Below are 16,211 nucleotides of genomic sequence, written 5' to 3'. Positions count from 1 at the left end.
CCTATGACCTGCTCTAGATCTTTCTGCTCTAGCCAAGCTGGAGAATTCACCGCTTTGCAATAAGTTGAGTGCATGTCTTCCTTACGGCCGTGACCCCAGCTGGACCATCATTTCCCTTCTCTCTAGGTCCATGAATCTCTTCTTTCTTCTGCGTCCAGCCCCTCCCGTATTTCCCTGACTCAGCCCACTGTGACCATCAGCTCTCTCTCTCTTTCCAAAATTCTTTGCAATTTTCTCTACCATTCAAATAGCAACTTACTCATTCTTTCATTCATCTGGAATGTTTTGGATGCCTGCTATGTGTCAGGTCCCAGGAAGACAAATGTCTCAGTCTCAGCCCTGACAGAGCTGACAATCTAGTGGGGAAATAGACAGTCACAGCCATAACCGAATGTGATAGATGAAACCACAGCAGTAAGAGTGAGTACTGTGAAAGCACCTAGCACAAATTGGTAGGGGGAAGGGAAGGAGTGAGGGAAAGAGAAAGGGAGGAAGGAAGGGGAGGGAGAAGGGAGAGAGAGAGAATGTGAAGGCCTTTTGGTAGTAGTGATTTCTCAGTTTAGCTTTGAAGGATGAGTAGTAGTAACAGAAGGAGGATGGGAAAGAGGAAGGATCGGTACCTGACAAGCCTTGGAGGAGAGAGAGCAGCAAATTTGAAGAAGCGCGTGAGCTAACTTAGTGGGTACTTGTTGCTGACAATGCTCATGGAAATGTATGATTTGCTCCATGATTTTGTGAACAATTTTTCTTTAATCCAGTTGAGGGGCTGGTGCATTCTCTGTGACTTTTTTGTCACATTACTGCAGGTCACCAGTTAATAAGTTCTAGTTACACTAAGCTGGAAATTGGAAGAATATTTCAAAAATCAGCAAATATTAAAATTCTTCCATGAAACAAGCTCTTTTATTTATTTTATTTTATTTTGTGTGTGTGAGAGGAAGATTGGCCCTGAGCTAACATCTGTTGCCAATCCTCCTCTGTTTTGGATGTGGGACACTGCCTCCACATGGCTTGATGAGCAGTGCATAGGTCTGCACCCAGGATCTGAACCCATGAACCCCAGGCTGCGTGAACTTAACCACTATGCCACAGGGCTGGCCCCAAAACAAGGTTTTTTAAGACATAGGCTGTCTCTTTTCTTCACTAAACTGCAGATGATTATGATGATGAATTACTGCTGCCTTTTTGCTCCTCTTCAATCAGTAACTGAATCTATTATAATAAAACTACATTCTTTGGCAAATATTTATAGAGTAGCTCTATCAGATTCCTCTTAACGTGCCACTTCCGATCCTCTCTTCCTTACCTGTCTGTGCATGAGCTCTTCTAACTTTCCCCCGTATGCAACTAGCCCACAGAGCTCACTGCTTTTCTGTTGCCAATGAGATGTGGGACTCTGGGGGTCCCTGTGCAGCCCCTATGCATGCTCATCTCAGAAACGCAAGGGAGACCAGTGGGAGATGGGGGCTGTGGAGAAATTCTCTCTTCTTCCCCCGGAGGATTATTCTGAGATGCAGTTTCTATGCTTACCAGAGGATGGATGATCTCATGAGATCGAGCAAACATTTGCCCTCAGAACTCCTCACCCTCACCTTTGCTTTGCTGGAATATTCTTCAACAGCAAAGTAATTGAACTTGAAGCCTTTGTCTGAGGCTCTGCTTTCTGGGAACTCCAGATTAAGATAAGCACTTACTGTGTGCCAGGCACCCTCGGGATGCAGGGAACAAAGACTACTGAAGTTCATTACCCAAAGGCTGTTTTCGTGATCTTCATGAGGAATGTCAAAACACAAATTGTGTCTACACAGACATTTTATTTTTAAAAATATTTCTTTCCAGTGGTTTCTGATGGAAGAAAAAAATTTTAAAAAGTACTAGAACAGGACATTAGATAAACTATATGATGTCTAATTAGGGGTTTTGGACCTCTGTAATAAAGGAGAAATAGAAAACAAAGACAGTGGCTTCATAGAAGAATCCTAGGTATTATGTCCATAAGTTTTTCCAGAATGTATTTTATTTCTCATTTTTTCTTTCAGGTACAGATATTTCTTTATGGATTCCCATCCCAAACCTCAACTCTTTGTTCCTTAATAATCAATGATTTCTTCTCTTAAAATGCCTGTGTTTAAACAACACGTGTGTGTTCCCATCAGGGTGTAACCTGCACAGAGGTACGACCAGCACATGAAGATGTCTGATGATTAGGGCATGCTTTAGGAAGACTGAGCACCCCTTCAAAGTTAACTCTCAAAACTAAATGTCATTTTTACATTAAAATGCTTGGTGGCTTAGATTTTGCAATTCCCATGCTAATGGCATATTTATTTTCCTTTAAGCATGGGAAATTGACAAAGAAGCAACCGTTCTCATTACTGAAGGCTTGGAAAATATGTCAAAGGGAAGATGGTTAACTTTCATTTTATTAGTCATTTTAAAGTATTCCACAATGAAGAGTAGATGCCATTGCTTTGAGTATTCCCGAAGGATCTTCCAAGCCAACATATTTTGATCTCTAGAATGTTTTAAAAATGCATCTCACTCCCCCTGCCCCCACCTCCACCACCCCCAAGTTTCTCCCCTTATGCAAGAACTTTTTCCACATCCTCCTTGGCAAGTCTCTTCCTGAAAACGGCCAGGCTCTTCCTGAACATGGCCAGTCACATGGAGCTCAATGTCAGTGCCTCATTTTCCTAGGGATTTCATCAACCTGGGGTCCATTTGTCACCATGAAAAAGAACACCATGGAAATGCTGCTTGACTTAACTGGGCTACTTTTGGTGGAGCAGCCCCTGGTGACATTGCAAATAATTGCCACCACCATCTACTCATGCGCTTACAGAGGCAGGTGAAAAGTCCAAAGATAAGAGGTGTTTATGCAATCAGATTTCCTTAATTGTTTCTCAGGCAAATGTGGCATTGATCTACTAAAAAATTTGATTGGCTCTTCTTTAGATAAAATAACCAGTGTTAATTTTTTCTCCCTAGCTTCAGATTGGCTGTTTTTTGGTTTTTTCCTGAGGAAGATTTGCCCTGAGCTGACGTCTGTGCCAATCCTCCTCTATTTTTTAGTATATGGGCCGCCAGCACAGCATGGCCTCTAACAGAGCAGTGTAGGTCCATGCTCGGGAACCCACTCAGGCCGCCAAAGTGGAATGTGCAGAATTTAACCACTAGACTTCAGGGGCTGGCCCCAGATTGACTGGCTTTTGCTGTGTGGGGACTGGAATTGGCCACCCCAAAATATGTCTCTTTGGCATGATGATTCTTTGAGGCTAGTTACTTTGCAGACAGGAAAGCAACTGAAAAGTAGACTTTACGTACCCTTTGTAAAAGACATTTACATTGTAAAGGAACTTTACATCCGTAAAGATATCTCCCTCTCTGTACCAAGAAGAGGAGATGACCTTCTCTCTAGAAACTCTTAATCAATGCCAAAGGCAAGGAGTTAAATCTGCATTTTGTTTGTAATCTCCCATGATCGACTCCCCTCCACCCCCAACATCCTCCTTTGTCTTTAGATATTTAAGTGGTGGTTTCGGCCATTTTGGTGAGTTGCTCAGCTTGCCTGACCTCTCCCATGTATACATGTTATAAAGCTCTGTTTAATTTTCTCTTGCTATTCTGTCTCGTGTGAATTTAATTCGTTCTCCAGCCAGACGAACCCGCATTAGGTAGAGGAAAAGTCTTCCTTCCTACAGCTGCCAGCTTTAAATTCTGACTTTTGTCAAAAAACTCGATCATCCTTCAAACAGATGTGCTTCCACCTCTCAGAAAATAGCAAGAGGCTCTAGTTATAAAGGGAAGGATTTGAAAAGACTAAATCATGGTTACTACCTTACAGTAGGATTTAGCATTTAATACACTAATTTTTGGCAAGAGTTTGGCTGGTTTCTTTCCTTCCCAGAACTGTTATTCTCTGTGCCTGCTTTATTCTTAGCTGCCTTTTCAAAGCAGAGGCCCCACTGGGTTTTGCATCAGTTGGAAGGCAGGGGTCCTATTCTTTCCGCTTCTTGAACTGAACTGGAATTTGTGGTTGGTACCAGGAAATGTGTCTTCTGCCTTTTTTTTCCTTTCTGGGAAGTATAGCAATGAATGGCAAATTAAAGTCTTGGGTGCTTTTAATACCACATGAACAGTTCCTGCAGAAGCACTATAGCTTTGTAGAAAATTATTGGAGATTCATTGTCCCTAAATGGCATATTTTTACACAACACCAACTTCAAGACAAACTTGCCTAAAGGGCCTCATTTTTAGGTGGTTGGGATGATTGGGGAACAGCTGTCTCATTTTTACCTAATAAGGATTGGAGGCCCTTTAGGAAATTTCTGCTTATGGACCGGGGATTGCTTTTGAAATTACTTCTGTTGCCCCGAGAACTATAAGTTCTAGGATGACCCCATGTATCATTTGAACCTTCCTTTTCCTAAAGACCTCCACATTTGCACACTTTGTATCACAAGTCAACCTTTGAAACCTAACCGTCACCTAGTTCCCTCCAGGGACGGGAGCTCTAGTAAAGGGCAGGACACTTGGCAGGACCAGGACCTGCCCAGATTGCCACCCTTTCCTGCCTTTGTGCTCTTGACACCTGTTTCTCCTGTGGTAAACACTTGAACCCTGTCTTTCAACTAATGCAAATCCTATTCTTTCATCAAGACTCTTAGTAGGAGTCTTGTTTCCACATAGGAAGAGATTTGTCTCCTCTTCTCACCAGGGTAAGCATTAGGATTGGAAATTTTGCCTCCTTGCATCTTATTCTCTCCTTCCTCAAGGGAGAATGAGGGGACAGTCTGGCCAGAACTTGACATCTATTGAGTCTGAGCCAGGTCTGCTGGTGGGAGAGTAACTGGGCCCCAGAAGCAAGATTCGGGCTTCACCTATTTGTCTTCTTTCACTCCCACTTTTCAGGTGCAAGGAGTCTCTCCTCTCCCCTTTACTTCTGGATCCAAGCACAGGGGTTTTCCTCTGCTTTCTGTCCTCACACAGTAAGCACACTCAGATGGGGCCAAGGTCCATGGCAATGGTCCTTCTTTTTGTAGTGATTGGGATAACAGCATTCAAAATCTGCTCTTCAAATGCACTTAATTGCCAGAGACAAGGTGGACATGGTTACTAAGATGGACAGCTGGGCTGAAGTAGTCATCAGAATGATCTGACCTACAGAAATCTTTGGCATTAGCAATTGATTGAGGAGTCCTTAGAATGGAAGTAGATGGGCATCCTACTAAAGTCTTATTTGATTGAAGTAGAAAAGCTGTCAGTCTGGTAAACAGAAGTCTGACTTGACTCACCATAGTAGAGAGTCACATTCTCTCAACCAATTCCCAGACTCGATCCTTTTGACGGATGCAGAGCCCTTTGAATGAAGGATCTCCTGAAGGAAAGATCCTTGAATGCTGAATTCCCTAGAGGGAAAACCCTGCTGCACAGGCAAAGTTTATACTATAATATTCCTCCTAGCCTTCCCCAAAGGGCCCTGTGGGCATTTCCCAGGGTGACTGTGCACTGGGGAAAGGAGAATGATCAGATATTGTGACTCTGGCTCTGAATTGACACTATTTTCTGGAGACACAAAATGCTACTGTGGTCCACCAGTGAGAATAGGGTTAAATGATGTCAAGTGATAAATGAAATTTTGGCTCATGTCAATCTGGCAGCATAACCAGTAAGTTCCTGAACCCACCTGTGACTAATTCCCCAATTCTAGGTTGCTTTGTTGGAATAGACTTACTCAGCAACTGGCAGAAGATCCGAATTTGTTCTGTGACCTGTGAAGTGAGAGCTGTTATGGTAGGAGAGGGTAAATGGATGCCACTAAAACTATCTCTACCTACCAAATTAGTAAACCAACAGTAACTCTGCATTCTTACAGGGACTGCAGAGATTAGTGCCACCATCAAGGATCTAGAAGGTTTAGATGGTGATTCTACCAAATCTCCATTTGCGATTTAGCTGATGAAGAAGACAGATGGATCATGGAGAATGATGGTTGACTATCATAAACTTAATCTGATGGTGACTCAAATTATAGTTGCTGTTCCAGATGTGGCTTCATTGCTAGAGCAAATCAACATATCCCCTGGCACCTGGTATGCAGCTATTGATCTGGTGAATGTTTCTCCCTCTATACCTATATTAGTAAAGACCATCAGAATAGTTCGCCTTCAACTGGCAGGGCTGGCAGTATACTTTCGCTATCTTACCTCCAGGCATATCAACACTCAAGCCTGAAGCCAAAATCTGCTCCACAGGGACCTTGATCACTGCTACTTTCTATAGGACATCATGCTAGTCCATTACATTAATGATATTATGCTGATAGGACTTGGTGAGCAGGCTGCAGCGACTGCTTTAAACACCTTGGTTAGGTATATATGTGACAAAGGGTAGGAAATAAATCCCACAGAATTCAAGAGTGCTGCATGATCTGGCGGATCTGATGGTGTTGGAAGTGCCTATAGCAGACAGGGATGTTTTAGGAGTTTTGGGAGGCCCTTATGGGTGAATTAACAGTGCAGACCTTTAAGATTTGGAGCAAAGTTATGACATGCTCTGCAGATAACTATTTTTATCTTGAGAAACAGTTCTTGGCTTGCCTATGGGCACTAGAAGAGACTGGCTACTTGACCACCAAATTACTATGAGACCTGAGTTGCCTATCATGAACTGAACTTTTTCCAACCCACCAAGCCATAAAGTTTGACATGGATAGCAGCACTCCATCATCAGAAGAAAGTGTTATATACGAGACTGGGCTCAGGCAGGTCCTGACAATTAATTTGCATGATCAACTAACCCGGTGGTCCATGGTCTCTACTCCTGCTACGTAGCTGTCTCAATCACAACCTTCAACCATGGCCTCTTAGGGAGTTCCCTATGACCAAAAAGACTGAGAAAGAAAAAAATCTGTGCTTGGTGTCCACATGTTTCTGCATGATATTGTGGCTATATTCAAAGTCATGGCTTCAGCACTACAGACCCACTATGGGATGGTAATAGAAAATCATCTTGGTGACCAGAATTGTGAACAGTGTACCTGGTTCTTCATTTTGGCTAGAAGGAGAGATAGCCAGAATTTCAGTCCTACACTGATTCACCTTGGTGGCTACTGATTGTCTAGATTTTCAGGGAATTGCAAGCAGCAGTATTGCAAGATGGGTAACAAGGAGGTCTGTGGAAGAGGGATGTGGATAGACCTCTGTAAATGGGCAGAGGATGTGAAGATACTTGCAATCTCCCTAATCTAGTATCAACTAAAATTTCCTTCTGTTTCCTGGTTCTACCTTTAGAAGCACCTAGTAAAGCTTTACCTCTTTTTTCCTATCCTATCTTGATAGCCTGGCCTCTGAGACTTCAACTTTTCACCTAAGGAAATTGTAATTGTTTTTCTTATTTTTCTCTTTGATTCTGTTTAAGATCCAACCTGCTTTTTACATTGGTCTTCTTTCTCTTTGAGTCTGAACAAAATCACTTCCTAGGGACAGAGCTGTTTAGCACATGCTTTCAAAACATCCTCTTTGGACTTTGAGATGTAATGGCACCACTGGGCTTTTTCACTACCTCAGCTCAAACAGTTGGTTGTACCCTCTGTCATAAAGGGCCCATTCTTCCTTAGCCATGTTTTGATCAAATATACCTTTCCTGACCGCAGGAATTTTACAATCATGTTTAGGGCTTACCTGGTTAATTCAGAGCCAAATTGAAGCAACATGGTAGAGATAATTCTAGATGCCTGTGGTCAAGCAATTTCAGCCTACTCCCTTAAACTTTCGTCTTCCTCCCTGGTTATAGTTCAAAGTAAAGTGAAGTGGGACAGAATTTGGTTCTGACATTGGAATGCAAAAGTCTCCAGTAGCAGTCCCAACAACTATAACACCACTACTTTGATCCTCTCTTGCCCATATAGGTATCAGCTCTTTTATAACTGTACTCATGATTGACAAATGAATTTTAAAAAGAATTTTATGAAGAATTATTCTTTCTATTTATGCCTATCTTCAGAGGTTCTGATGGCCCTGAGACAAGCCTTAGCAAGATCCAGTGGGGGCTTTGTCGTCTGAGGTCCCTAAAGAAGTGAAGCCACCACTCTGGTCTAAGCTCCCAGAAAGACCCTCTCTCAAATGCAGAAGTAAATCTCTCTCCATACGCAAAAACTTCTCACCCTGTTTTAGGTTCTAGAAAACATATTTTGATCCCAAAATGAATCCTTTTCTTTCTAAACACAAACCTGGCCCTGTGCCTTAGGTTATCAGGCAAAGCTGTAATTAATATCAAACACTAAAGCTTGCGGGGTCATGCCAGTTAGCTGCCAAAACCCCAAGAGCACCAGCTTCAGGAGGCACTCCAAGATGCTGGGCTCCCCATATGGTTCTTTGCCCTCCAAATGCTACTTTCTCTGTCTAGGTATAAGTTTTCCTTGCCAACATGCCCTGTGTTGGTACCTGGGGTGCTAATCACTCACTGACACTATTTCTGGATTCTTAGCCAATTGAACACAGGCAAAAGGAAGTCAAATGCACCTTGCAGTAGCGTTTCAGCCTTGCTGGCTTGGTGGCTTATGATCAGCAATGTTAGATGGTGGATTTTAGGCTGAAATGGAGGCCAGAATTTCCTCCTTTCCTCCCAGTCTGGGCCTTGATCCTTAGCCATAGGGAGAGTTGTTTCCGCAGAGCATGAAGTTTTCCCAACCACCCATACAGAGAATCACGACTGTTTAATAACCCAGTGTCTGGCAGAATAGAGAGGTCCAGTTAAAAGAGAGACTGGCGTGTTGTCCACCTTCCAATGCTGTGTCTCTTCTCCACCCTAGTCAGCTTGGTAAGTGTATGTCAGATTATTCTGTCTTGGTGGGCAGATCTGCTTCTATTCCATTGAAGAAGTATGAGGAAAGAGGCAGAGAGAAGATCAAGGAGTATTCAACCCAATATTGCTCATTCATCCCTATGGAAATGTGGAAGGGAAGGTAAGTGTTCCCCCAACAGATTCCAACTGAGATGAGGACACTGCTCTTGCTTTGACGAAGGCATGTTTTAAGAAGTTACTGTAAGTGGATTTGTGATATATTAGAAAAATATTTTTAGAACTTCGAAAGCTTAGTTTTAGCTTTAAATTACTTTGCAAATAGCCAGTGGATTAACCGTTTCTTTTTGCTTGTTATAAAGCAGGGTAGGGTATTTCTCTTGCCTGGTTCCCCTGAACCCAGAGAACGGGAAATCTGGTTTACACAGAAACAACTTTGACTCTCAAGGTCAAACAGCATACTGATGAGCTAGAATTTTATTTCTTGAATCTGCTTACTCTGCCTCACATCAAACAGCGTTGCCCATATGCCTTTCTCACAAAGAAAGCTGTGGGGTATTGCGTAAAACTGCTGAATCATCGTCATGGTATGGCTGAATGCATAGTCTTCAGGAGACAGCCCTTCTCTCAACAAGGATTTCCTGAAAAATTTTTTACTGTATTCCACATGACACTGGCGTAAGTCCAGTAATGATAGACATTGCCTTGTCCTTATCTTTCATGAACTTAAAAGAGTCAAGAAAATACAATATTTGGTCTTTTAAATACAATCTCATAAATATACACAAAATTCTGGTTTACAAATACACTAAGACCTCTTTCAAAGAACATTTTGTAGTCTACAGATCTGGTCACAATATGCATCATATTGCAAACCCCCCATGCATCTCTGTCACTGTATCCCATGAAGAACCAACAATGCTCTACATATAAATGTCATATTATATGGAATTTTACCAGAGTTACTCAAGATAAAAAGTGCTTGTTGGTCATACAAGAAAGGGAATACAGGGGCTGGCCCTGTGGCTGAGTAAGTTCTCATGCTCTGCCCAGGGTTTTGCCGGTTTGGATCCTAGGCACATACATGGTACCACTCATCAAGCCATGTGGAGGTGGCGTCCCATATAGCACAGCTGGAAGGACCTACAACTAGAATATACTACTATGTACTGGGGGACTTTGGGGTAAAAAAAAGAAGATTGGCAACAGATGTTAGCTCATGTGCCAATCTTAAAAAAAAAAAAAAGAAAGGGAATATATTGGCTCAGGTAACTGGAAAGTCCAAGGGGCATCTGGCTTCAAGCAAATTTTAAATAATGTCATCAGGGCTTTGCTTCCACCTATGTATCACAGCATGTGGGAAAGATGGCCACTGGTAGACCCAATCCTACATATTCTGCTTCTAATCCCAGGCAGCATCCACTGATTACATTTTAAGGAGGACTCTGTCCCACTTTGGCTTGTATGTTCATGCCAGAACCAGTCACTGTGGCCAGTGATATGGAGTACCATGATTGGTTTGACTCAAGTCATGAGCCCACCCTTGAGCCAGGGAGGGCTGCGGTCTTTGGACTCAGCCCACCCTTTGGCCCAACTATGTGGAATAAGAAAGAGGTAATTCCACAGAGAAAGGAGTGATACAAGATGAAGGGAAAAAGAATGCTGAACAGCAAAAAACAAAACATGTCTAGAGCAATCAACTCTACAGAAGAAGCCCTTTGGATTCGCTTACACTTTGAAATGACAAGATTCTTAAGGTGTTAGGTAGTAGTGTGCTGGTAAATGTTTGAAACAACTGGAGGTCTGGGGAAAAAAAAACCCTAATTTGTACCATTTGCCAAATTCCATGATGTAAATACTCCAGCAAGGCCAATTTCAAGCTACCAACCTCACATTACAGCCCATGGAGCTAGGAAGAGATGAGCAGTAGAATACCATTGTGTACTATTTCTACCAGACAGATACAATACATGTGAATCAGCCTAAGAGCATAGGTAATAGGAAAACGTAGTAGAATAAGTAGGAAGTGGTGAATATTTATTATGTTTGGTTTTGATATAATGTATTTAATTACAAGTTTATAGCACACTGTTTTTAATAACGGTGTTAATAACCTAGCTCGTATTGCTTAGCCCTTCTGATTTCAAACCCACACTCACCAATCGCACCCTACCTTGGATAATTTACAGATTTACCCATCTGGGCTCAAAAGGCCTCCATGAAGAACTTGATTATCCAAGTTCTTTTTTCGATATGACAAAGTGCTTTTCCCCTCTTTCTACTTTCAAATACAAAGTAAAGAAGTGTGTTCTGAACTCATAACAACTTGCTTTCTTTGCCTACCAGTAAGTTTAGCTACACTGAAATAGGATAGAAAATTTGTTCATCATTTTGTTATCTTCTTTTAGATAAACTTAAAAAAGTCCATACAAAATCTATTCCCACAGAGAGTAGATCAAACACAAACGACATCACATTAAATGATTAAAATACAGTCTTAGAGGAACAAAAAAATAATACAGTCTCATCACTAGTTAAGCCAAGAACTCAATACAGGAATGTCGATAAAATAAACATCAATCAACTTGCTGCAGAACAGCTCTTCAAACTCAAGGTAAGAAGGCGCAAAAGTTCAAAGTCTCGTTGACAAGCAACTCTTATTCTTTTTCCAGCGAGGAGGCCAGAAAGAGATCAGAAAGATTTCGTTTTGTGTTTGATCTGCCTTTGAGGTACCTTGTTCTGCAAATTATCGTGGCCCAAATGGACAGACTGGAAGTACTCAGAGGACAATTGAACGTGCTCAGAGAAAGAGGAGCCTAGTATTGTCAAGTGAGTTGTTTATGACCAACAGGTGTTGGAATGAGGGTGCAGGGAAACTAATGTGAAGTGAGAGAGACCTCTGTTCTAGAAGAGAATGCTCCTCTCGAGTTACAAGTTACACCAAGTCATTTTCGCAGGCAAACTAGAAAGTGTGGGGCTTCTCTCTGTCCATAACCAGTCGTTTCTTTAGGGAGAAAATTTATCAATCACCATCTCTCTTTAGGAGTCAAGTGCTATTATCTGAAACACTTTTTCTCTAGGCAGCAGAATAATGCCAAAGGCAACAGAAATATTTCTCTGGAATTAATTTTCACTGTGGTCACTTATGATTATAGACTGGTGTTTAATCCAATTTTCCTACAAGTTGTGTGGGTTTGACTTTCCCTAATGTTCTGTTTATAGCTGCTCAGTGTGTTGCTTGGAAAATGATGATGAGGTTATAAAGATAGCTTGGTGACTTCACCCAAGACAGGAGGAAACAAAGCAGTGGCTCATGAATTAGCAAATCCTTTTTAAATGCGGATGCCCTTTTAGGAATGGGTGACAATGGCAAGCCCACAGAAACAAGCTTTGCCCCTCATCACAGGGGACAATTAGCTTGTTCAGATGAATGGGTCTGTGTTGATGTGTTATAAATACTCTTGAGCTCTGTAAACTCCCTCAAAATGTATAAAAATTCCCCATAGTACATTAGGTCTTTGTCCTGGGCTGTAAGAAATCCCTGGGAACTTAGGGTACCATGAAAAGGAAAAGATGACTGTTTCTGAGACCAGAAATTCATCCGTGTACATCCAGTGCATCCTTATGCAAAAGAATGTGTCTGGATGGAAGTTCTGTTTTATTTCTCAGCTCTGAGTGATGTATTGTTAAACAGAATTCCGCTGAAGTCTGCAAGATGTCAGTTCTGGAAACACTGTGAGGTTGAGGACAGGATGCCTCTTGCCAACTTTAGGTAGCGGTTTTACTGTCTGATGAGCTCGGAAATGGCCTTCACGGTCTCTGGGCATCAAAAGGGTGCAGTCCAGATGAAGCAAGGAAAGAAGTGGGGCCATGTGAGGAAAGAGGGCAGGGCTGCCATTTGATAGAGGGGCTTCAGACTCCATGAGTTCAAGGGCATGGACAAAGATCTAAGCAGAACGGAGGAAGTAGGGTGACATCAAACTGTGCAAGGGGGGCACCCAAGATGGATGCCTGAATTCAGCTCTGTCATCTTGTTTTCTGTTCTCACAGGTCATAGAGACTAATGCTCAAGTGAGCTTGTTCCCTTCTTTCTTCTCCTTTCTCGCTCAGGTTGGCTTAAGGAGGACAGTCTGGGGAGGTCTCTTATCAGAGGCCCCTGGACAGCCAGTCACAGGAATTAGGCAGTGAACATGTGCATGTCAGGAAGCCATTTGTGTAAGAATAGGGTCTGACTTTGTCTTAGGAATGATGGGAGCATATGTAGAGCTTTTAGAAAGGATGAACTTAGAGGCTATAAGGTGCCATAGTCAGGATGCTGAGTGACACCACTATGGGGTTGGTGGTTTGACCGTGACCAGGTCTGCTACAGGCTTGATGACTCAGCAATAAATAGAAAACACAAGTGCATACATATGATGCAGCAAGAATTTTTCATGAGTTAATAGAGTGAATCCTTGACTATTGGCAGCGTAAAAGGCTAGGCTCTTGTGACCTAATGAAGTCCTTTCTCCACAGATGCTGACGTTCACACAGATCTTCAGGTGGACTTCTGTGAGGAATGAGTGAGACACCAGGAACCACTTTCACTCACTTGTAACCATTAATTCATAGATTCAACAAATATTTGTAAGCACCTGCTGTGTATCAGGCACTGTTCTAGGCACCAGGAATATAGAAGTAAATAAAACAAGCAAAAATCTCTGCCCTCTGTGAGCTTATATTTGGCAGGGAGAGAGAGACAATAAACAAAATAAGCAAGTCTAGTTCAGAGATAAGCAATTAAGATCTTTTTGTTCAGGGATACATGTACACGTGGTAAAACCATAAAGAAGAGCAAGAGGCTGCTAGACATAAAATTGCTGGGCTGGTAGTAAATTGAAGTGAAAGTGACTGTCTGGAGGTCACTCTCAAGCTTTCTCAGGTAGAGACCAGCCCATTGTGGTCTAGCCAAGCTCACAGGCATTTCCATTGTGTACAGTGCTTAGCACCTTATCAGCCCAGAGAAGGACGGTGACAGGATTTTGGTAATTGGCAAACACTCCTAGTTAGACAATTTGTGTGAGCAGGAGTTGAGAATAGACTAATGTCTTCGAATAGTCCAGTGGTCCAACCTCTGACCAGAACGCCCTTGATAGAATGTCCTGTTCCCATGAACCATTTTCCTATGGGGGTGTTCAGGGGACCCATGTCCTGGGCACTGTGGCTTTTACCACCCATTCTCTGAATCCTTGCTTGAAGTCACCAGGTGCTATAAGAGGTTTTTAGAACCGTGTCCCCACAAACAAACAAGCTAAAGCTGACACTTTGATCATGTCGTTTGCATCCTCTCCTTATTATGAAAATTCACCAATCTACTACTGGAATTATTTTTAACATGGTGATTTATTAGCTGTATTCCTTTATTTTTATTTTGTATTGGACCACAGCTAGTCAGAATTGGTTTAAGCTTATTTCTGGTTCATGATACTCTTAACATGGCTCCATGAATGGCCTCTTTTATTTACTTCTTTTTGGTTGGTTTCCTTTAATAATGCATTAGCAAATGAAACTACATTACAAAGCTTCTGCACAGCAAGAGAAATGATCAACAAAATGAAAAGGTGACGTACTGAATGGGAGAAAATATTTGCAAACCACACATCTGCTAAGGAGTTAATATCCAAAATACATAAGGAACTCATACAACACAAGAGCAAAAAAACTAATAATCTGATTTAAAAATGGACTAAGGCCTAAATAGATATTTTTCCAAAGAATATATTCAAATGACAAACAGGCACATGAAAAGTGCTCAACATCAGTAATTAAAAGGGAAATGCAAAACGGGGGCTGGCCCCGTGGCCGAGTGGTTAAGTTCACGCGCTCCACTGCGGGTGGCCCAGTGTTTCATTGGTTCGGGTTCTGGGCGCGGACATGGCACTGCTAATCGGGCCACGCTGGGGCAGCGTCCCACATGCCACAACTAGAAGGACCCACAACGAAGAATATACAACTATGTACTGGGGGGCTTTGGGGAGAAAAAGGAAGAAAATTAAAAAAAAATCTTTAAAAAAAAGAAGGGAAATGCAAATCAAAATCACAATGAGGTATCACCTTAGACCTGTTACAATGGCTATTATCAAAAAGACAAGAGATAACAAGTGGTGAGGATGTGGAGAAAAGGGAACCCTTGTACAGTGTTGGTGGGAATGTAAATTGGTGCAGCCACTAAGGAAAACAATATGGAGATTCCTCAAAAAATTAAAAAGAAAACTATCATATGATCCAACAATTTCACCTCTCAGTATTTATCCAAAGGAAATGAAAACACTAACTGGGAAAGATATCTGCACTCCATGTTCATTGCAGAATTATTCCCAATAGCCAAGACATAGAAACAACCTAAGTGTCCATAGATGGATGAATGGATAAAGAAGATGTGGTATATAAACACAATGGAATATTATTCAGCCATAAAAAAGAAGGACATTCTGCTATTTGAGACAAGGAACTTGAGGGCATTATACTAAGTGAAATAAGCCAGACAGAGAAAGGCAAATACTGTATGATCTAACTTATATGTGCAATTAAAAAAAAAACCAAATTCATAGAAACTGAGAAGAGATTGGTAGTTGCCGGGGCCAGGGAGTAGGGGGTGGGGGAAATGGGTGGAGATGGTCAAAAAGTACAAACTTTCAGTTATAAGATAAACAAGTTCTGAGGATGTATTGTACAGCATGGTGACAGTAGTTAAGAGTACTGTGTTGTATATTTGAAAGTTGCTATGAAAGTAAATCTTAAAAGTTCTCATCACAAGAAAAAAAATGTGCAATTATGTGATGTGATGGATGTTAACATGGTAATCATTTTGCAGTATATACATATATCAAATCATTATGTTGTGTCCCGTAAACTTACACAATGTTGTGTGTCAATTATATCTCAATAAAACTGGAAAAAATAATGTCACTCATTCATGTACCACTCGGTCAAACAAAAAAGCTATAATCGAGATGATAACCTACATATGTCCTTTTTGGTCCTCCCCCACTGCTCCCCTTTGCCACCCCCCACATGAGGTAATGATCCTGAATCAATGTTTGTCTTTCCCTTGTTTTATTTATTTATTTATTTATTTATTATTTTTTTTAAAGATTGGCACCTGAGCTAACAACTGTTGCCAATATATTTTTTTTCTGCTTTTTTTCTCCCCAAATCCCACCAGTACATAGTTCTATATTTCAGTTGTGGATCCTTCTAGTTGTGGCATGTGGGATGCCACCTCAGCGTGGCCTGACGAGCTGTGCCACGTCCGCACCCAGGATCCAAACCAGTGAAACCCTGGACCGTTGAAATGGAGTGTGCAAACTTAACCACTCGACCACAGGGCTGGCCCCTCCCTTGTTTTCTTTTTTATTAGAATTAGTTTT

General features: G+C 41.7%; 1 long non-coding RNA gene across 1 annotated transcript; it reads left to right on the top strand.

Annotated features, from left to right (window-relative positions):
- Positions 1 to 573: 573 nt before the first annotated feature.
- Positions 574 to 13,540, top strand: LOC139041848 (uncharacterized). The gene is made up of 3 exons (XR_011497864.1): positions 574 to 678; positions 11,475 to 11,631; positions 13,318 to 13,540. It is a non-coding gene; the product is annotated as an uncharacterized lncRNA (long non-coding RNA).
- Positions 13,541 to 16,211: the final 2,671 nt, after the last annotated feature.

This window comes from Equus asinus, chromosome 24 (genome assembly GCF_041296235.1).
Source record: "Equus asinus isolate D_3611 breed Donkey chromosome 24, EquAss-T2T_v2, whole genome shotgun sequence".
NCBI lineage: Eukaryota > Metazoa > Chordata > Mammalia > Perissodactyla > Equidae > Equus > Equus asinus.
Note: the sequence above shows the minus strand (reverse complement) of the source record. Positions and strands in the feature narration are given on the sequence as shown.